The sequence below is a fragment of the Zonotrichia albicollis genome, unplaced genomic scaffold (assembly GCF_047830755.1).
Source record: "Zonotrichia albicollis isolate bZonAlb1 unplaced genomic scaffold, bZonAlb1.hap1 Scaffold_257, whole genome shotgun sequence".
NCBI classification, from domain to species: Eukaryota; Metazoa; Chordata; class Aves; order Passeriformes; family Passerellidae; genus Zonotrichia; species Zonotrichia albicollis.
The window spans coordinates 6,702,582-6,708,967 of NW_027428429.1; the positions used below are offsets into that span (position 1 = coordinate 6,702,582).

General features: G+C 34.8%; 1 long non-coding RNA gene across 1 annotated transcript in view; it reads left to right on the top strand.

Annotated features, from left to right (window-relative positions):
• Positions 1-4,349, top strand: part of LOC141727916 (uncharacterized) — a 28,802-nt gene extending 24,453 nt beyond the window's left edge. Inside the window, exon 3 of the long non-coding RNA XR_012578705.1 lies at positions 4,238-4,349. This is a non-coding gene — a long non-coding RNA (uncharacterized LOC141727916). The remainder of the gene's footprint in view (positions 1-4,237) is intronic.
• Positions 4,350-6,386: the final 2,037 nt, after the last annotated feature.

Here is a 6,386-nt window from a genome sequence, read left to right on the forward strand (position 1 = left end):
AATTGAATTTTGGGCTTATGTTCACCCAAAAAAATTCCCAAAAAATCCCGAAAAATTCCCAGCCTTAAATCCCATTAAAAACTAAAAAAAAAATTATTTTTAATAATAAAAAATTTTATTTTTATTTCTTTTTTTGCAGGAAATTCCAGCCAGGAGGTGCCGAGGCCACGAGCGCGCCCTCCCCGTGCAGGAGCTGGAGCAGAGCCTGGACCTGAGGCAGGAGGGTAAAAAATCCAAATTTATCCAAAAATCTAAAAATTCCAAATTCCCAAATCCCCAAAAATTTCATTTTCCCAAAATCCCCCTTTTTTCCCCAAAAAATTCCCTTGAAAATTCCATTTTTTCTGTCATTAATTCCCTTTTTTCTCTCATTTTTTCTCAATTAATTCCCTTAAAAATTCCATTTTTTCTGTCATTTTATCGTCAATTAATTGCCTTGAAAATTCCCTTTTTTCTGTCATTTTTCCCTAATTAATTCCTTAATTATTTCACTTTTTTCTGTCATTTTTTCCTTAAAAAATTCCCTTTTTTCTCTCATTTTTCCTCAATTAATTCCCTTGAAAATTCCATTTTTTCTGTCATTTTTTCCTTAATTAATTCCCTTTTTTCTGTCATTTTTCCTTCATTAATTCCCATTTTTCTGTCATTTTTTCCTTAATAAATTCCCTTGAAAATTCTTTTTTTTGTTTCATTTTTTCCTTAATTAATTCCCTTTTTTCTGTCATTTTTCCCTAATTAATTCCCTTGAAAATTCCATTTTTTCTGCCATTTTATCCTTAATTAATTCCCTTTTTTCTGTCATTTTTTCCTTCATTAATTCCCTTTTTTTCTGACATCTTTCCTTTAAAAATTCCCTTTTTTCTGTCATTTTTTCTTTAATAAATTCCCATTTTTTCAGTCATTTTTTCTCAATTAATTCCTTTAAAAATTCCCTTTTTTCTGTCATTTTTCCTCAATTAATTCCCTTGAAAATTCCCTTTTTTCCTTCATTTTTCCCCATTTTTCCCTGAAATTTACCCCAAAAAAATCCAAATTTTCCCCCAAATTTTTTCTACAAATAACCAAAAAAAAAAAAAAATCCAATTTTCCCCAAATTTTGCCCTAAAATTCTCATTTTTTTCCAAATTTCTCCCCAACCCAAAATCCCTTTAATTTTCCATTAAATTTCTCCATTTTTACCCCAAAAATTCAATTTTTTTCCCCAAATTCCCATCAATTTTCCTTTGAAATTTAACCCAAATATTCCAAATTTATTTCCCCCAAATTTCTCATTTTTCCCTAAAATTCTCCAATTTTTCCCCAAATTTTTCCCCAAAATTTCAGAAAAAATTTCAATTTTTTTCTTCCCTAATTTTCCCCATTTTCTGCCCCAAAAATTCTCTTTTTTCCCCAAATTCCCTTGAAAAATCCCTTTTTTCTGCAATTTTCCCCAATTTTTTTTTGCCATTTATTTACCCCAAAAATTCCAATTTTCTCTCATTTTCCCCCAAAATTTTCTCCCAAAAAATCAATTTTTTCCCCCAAATTCCCTCAAAAATTCACATTTTTTCCCTGATTTTTTCCTAAATTTTGCTCCAAAATTTTCAATTTTTACTTAAAACTTATTCCCAAAAAATCCAAATTTTTCTCTTTTTTCCCCCTCAATTCCCTGAAATTTTTGGCTGAATTTCCCCATTTTTTCCCCAAAATTTTTCCAATTTTTCCCCAAAAATTCCCATTTTTTCCAACCAAAAATTCCCATTTTTACCCCCCAAAATTTCCATTTTTATCCCCAAAAATGCCCCAAATTTACAAAAAAAAAAAAAATTTTCCCCTAAATTCTTGCCAAAATTTCTCACAATTTTACCCAAAAAAATCTGAATTTTTCTCTTTTTCCCCCATCAATTCCCTGAAATTTTTGGGTGAATTTCCCAATTTTTTACCCAAAGTTTTCCCAATTTTCCCCCAAAAATTCCCATTTTTTTCCCCCAAAAATTCCCCTTTTTTTCCCCCAAAAATTCCCCCAAAATTAAAAAAAAAAAATTTTATTTTTCCCCATTTTTCTCTTAAATTTTTGCCAAAATGTGTCCCAATTTTACCCCAAAAAATCCAAATTTTTTCCCTAAAAATCAGATTTTTTTTCCCATTTTTTCCCCAAATTTCCCCCAAAAAATTCGATTTTTTTTTCATTTTTCCTCAAAAAAAATTCAATTTTTTTGTATTTTTCCTCCAAAAAATTCGATCTTTTTTGCATTTTTGCCTCTAAATTCCCCATTTTTTTACCCAAAATTTTGCCCAAATTTCCCAATTTTTACCCCAAACTTACCCCAAAAAATCCAAATTTTTTTCTCATATTTCCCCTTCAATTCCTGAATTTTTTTCCCCAAAAAATCCCAATTTTTTCCCATTTTTTCCCCAAAAATTCGATTTTTTTTCATTTTTTCCCCCAAAAAATTCGGGGTTTTTTTGCATTTTTCACCCAAAATTTTCCCCAAATTTCCCAATTTTTACCCCAAAAAATCCAAATTTTTTCCCATTTTTTCCCCAAATTTCCTCCCAAAAATTCGATTTTTTTTCATTTTTTCTCTAAAAATTTGATTTTTTTTCCTTTTTTCCCCAAAAAAATTCAAAATTTTTTGCATTTTTGCCTCTAATTTCTCTATTTTTCACCAAAATTCCCCATTTTTTCACCCAAAATTTTGCCCAAATTTCCCAATTTTTACCCCAAACTTACCCCAAAAATTCCAAATTTTTTTCTCATTTTTCTCCTTCAATTCCTGAATTTTTTCCCCAAAAAATCCGAATTTTTTCTTCATTTTTTCCCCCCAAAAATTCGATTTTTTTTGCATTTTTGCCTCTAAATTCCCCATTTTTTCACCCAAAATTTTTGCCCAATTTTCCCAATTTTTACCCCAAACTTACCCCAAAAATTCCAAATTTTTTTCTCATTTTTTCCCCTTCAATTCTTGAATTCTTTTCCCCAAAAAAATCCAAATTGTTTCCCAAAAAAAATCCCAATTTTTACCCCCAAAAAATCCAAATTTTTTCCCATTTTTTTCCCCAAATTTCCCCCCAAAAATTCGATTTTTTTTTCATTTTTCCCACAAAAAATTCGATTATTTTTGCATCTTTCCCTGTAATTTCCCCATTTTTTCACCGATTTTCTCCATTTTTTCACCAAAATTCCCCTTTTTTTTTTTGCTGAATTCTCCAAATTTTTAATTTTTCACCCCAAATATTTTGATTTTTTAGGAATTGAAACCCTTCTGACCCCGTCCTGTCCCAGCAATTCCTCATTGCCCCAATTTGCACCCTAAATTTACCAAAAAAATTCAATTTTTCTCCATTTTTTCTCCTAAATCCCGGCCAAACTTGCACCAAATTTTCCAGTTTATTTTCTGATTTTTCCCCAAAATTTTCCCCAAATTTCCCAGTTTTTACCCTAAAAACTCCAAATTTTTTCCCATTTTTTCCCCAAATTCCCCCCCCAAAATTCGCATTTTTTCTTTTCTAATTTCCCCCCAAATTCCCAAATTTTCACACAAATTTCCCTCCAAAATTCCCAATTTTTTTTTCTAATTTCCCCCAAATTCCCAAATTTCCCCGCCAAAATTCCCATTTTTTTTTATTTTCCCCAAATTTCCCCCCACAAATTCCCATTTTTTTTTATTTTCCCCAAATTTCCCCCCAAAATTCCCAATTTTTTTTCCAATTTCCCCCAAAATTCCCCCTCTAAAATTCCCATTTTTCTTTCCTAATTTTCCCCAAATTTCCCCCCCAAAATTCCCAATTTTTTTTTCTAATTTCCCCCAAAATTCCCAAATTTCCCCCCAAATTTGCCCCCAAATTTCCCCCCCAAAATTCCCAATTTTTTTTTCTAATTTCCCCCCAAAATTCCCAAATTTTCCCCAAATTTCCCCCCCAAAATTCCCAGTTTTTTTTTCTAATTTCCCCCCAAAATTCCCAAATTTCCCCCCCAAAATTCCCAGTTTTTTTTTCTAATTTCCCCCCAAAATTCCCAAATTTCCCCCCAAAATTCCCAGTTTTTTTTTCTAATTTCCCCCCAAAATTCCCAAATTTCCCCCCAAAATTCCCAGTTTTTTTTTCTAATTTCCCCCCAAAATTCCCAAATTTCCCCCCAAAATTCCCAATTTTTTTTCCTAATTTCCCCCAAAATTCCCCCCAAAATTCCCAATTTTTTTTTCCAATTTCCCCCCAAAATTCCCCAAATTCCCAAATTTCCCAATTCCCTCCCCAGCTCTGTACCGGGAGTACCGGGCGCTGAAACTTCGCGGGGAAACTTCAGCGGAAAAATCCCAAAAACGCCCAAAGGAGGAAAAGGTACTGAAACCAAAAATCCGAAAAAATAAAACCCCAAAATGCCAAAAAAATCCCAAAAAATCTCAAAAAATTCCCTAAAAAAACCCAAAAATCCCAAAAAATCCCTGACGTTTTTTGGTCTCATTCACATTTTAACCCCAGGGCAGGGGAAGGGGAGGGGACAGGTGAGCACCAACCAGGTGAAGGGGCAGGGTCTCAAGGGACTGGGGACACCCATACGGGCCAATGTCCCCCAGCCTGAGGGACCAATCACACGACACCTTGTTGGTATGTCAGCCTGAGGGACCAATCACACGACACCTTGTTGGTATGTCAGCCTGAGGGACCAATCACACGACGCCTTGCTGGTATGTCAGCCTGAGGGACCAATCACACGACGCCTTGCTGGTATGTTAGCCTGAGGGACCAATCACACGACGCCTTGCTGGTATGTCAGCCTGAGGGACCAATCACACGACGCCTTGCTGGTATGTTAGCCTGATTGACAGGGCACACTCAGCGAGGGGCGAGGGGGCAGGGAGAAGGTAACACAGGACATTGCATCACACCACAACACCCCAAAATTCCCATTTTTCCCCCAAAATTCTGATTTTTCTGCATCCCAGCGTTGCCGCCGCCCCCAGGGATTCCCAGGATCGGCAGCTCCGGGAGCTTTTCTTCAGAGAGGAGGAGGAGGAGGAGGAGGAAGAAATTCCCGAAATTCCAAAGGTGAAAAATTGGGGGAAAATGGAAAAAAATTTTGGGGAATTTTGAGGGAAAAAAAAATTGGGGGAGAAAATGGAAAAAAAAAAGGAAAAAATTGAGAAATTTTTAGGGGGAAAATTGGGGGAAATGGAGGAAAAAAATGAAAAAATTTGGGGAATTTTGGGGGAAAAAATTGAGAAATTTGGGGGGAAAATTGGAGGCAATGGGGGAAAAAATTGGGAAAAATTTGAGGAATTTGGAGGGGAATGGAGGAAAAAATGGGAAAAATTTGAGGAAAAAATTGGGGAATTTTGGGGGCAAAAATGGGGGAAAACTGGGAAAAAATGGAGAAATTTGGGAGAAAAATTGGGGGGAGAAATTGAGAAAGTTGGGAGGGACCGGGAGGAGGAGGAGGAGGAGGAGGAAGAAATTCCTGAAATTCCAAAGGTGAAAAATTGGGAAAAAATGGGGAAAAATGGAAAAAAATTGAGGAATTTTGGGGGAAAAATTGAAAAAATTGGAGGAGAAAATGGAAAAAAAATGGAAAAATTGGGGAAATTTTAGGGGGAAAAATTGGGGAAAAAAATGGGAAAAATTTGGGGAATTTTGGAGGGAAAAATGGGGGAAAATTGGGAAAAAATTGAGAAATTTGGGAGAAAAATGGGGTAAATGGAGGAAAAAATGGAAAAAATTTGGGGAATTTTGGGGGAAAAATTGGGAAAAAATTTTGAGAAATTTGGGGGGAAAATTGAGGGAAATGGAGAAAAAAATGGAAAAGATTTGGGAAATTTTGGGGGAAAAAATTGGGAAAAATTTGAGAAATTTGGGAGAAAAATTGGGGGGAAAACTTGAGAAATTTGGGAGGAAAATGGGGTAAATGGAGGAAAAAATGGAAAAAATTGGGGAATTTTGGGGGAAAAATGGGGGAAAAATTGGGGAAAAACTGAGAAATTTGGGGGGAAAATGAGGAAAAAAATTGAGGGGTTTTGGGGGACAATTGGGGAAAATACAAGAAAAAATGGAAAAAAAAGGGAAATTTTGGGGGCGGGAAATGAGAAATTTGGGAGGAAATGAAGAAAAAATGGAAAAAATGTTGAGAACTTTGGGGGGGAAATGGGGTGGAATTCAGGAAAAAAAATGGAAAAAATTTGGGAAATTTTGGGGGAAAAATGGGGGAAAATTGGGAAAAAAATTTGGGGGGAAAATTGGGAGAAATGCAGGGAAAAAATGGAAAAAATTTGGGGAACTTTTTGGAGAAAATTGGGAAAAAAAAGGAGAAATTTGGGGCAAAAATTGGGGGAAATGGAGGAAAAATTTGGGGAATTTTGGGGGAAATGGAGGAAAAAAATGGAAAAAATTTGGGAATTTTTAGGGGGAAAAAT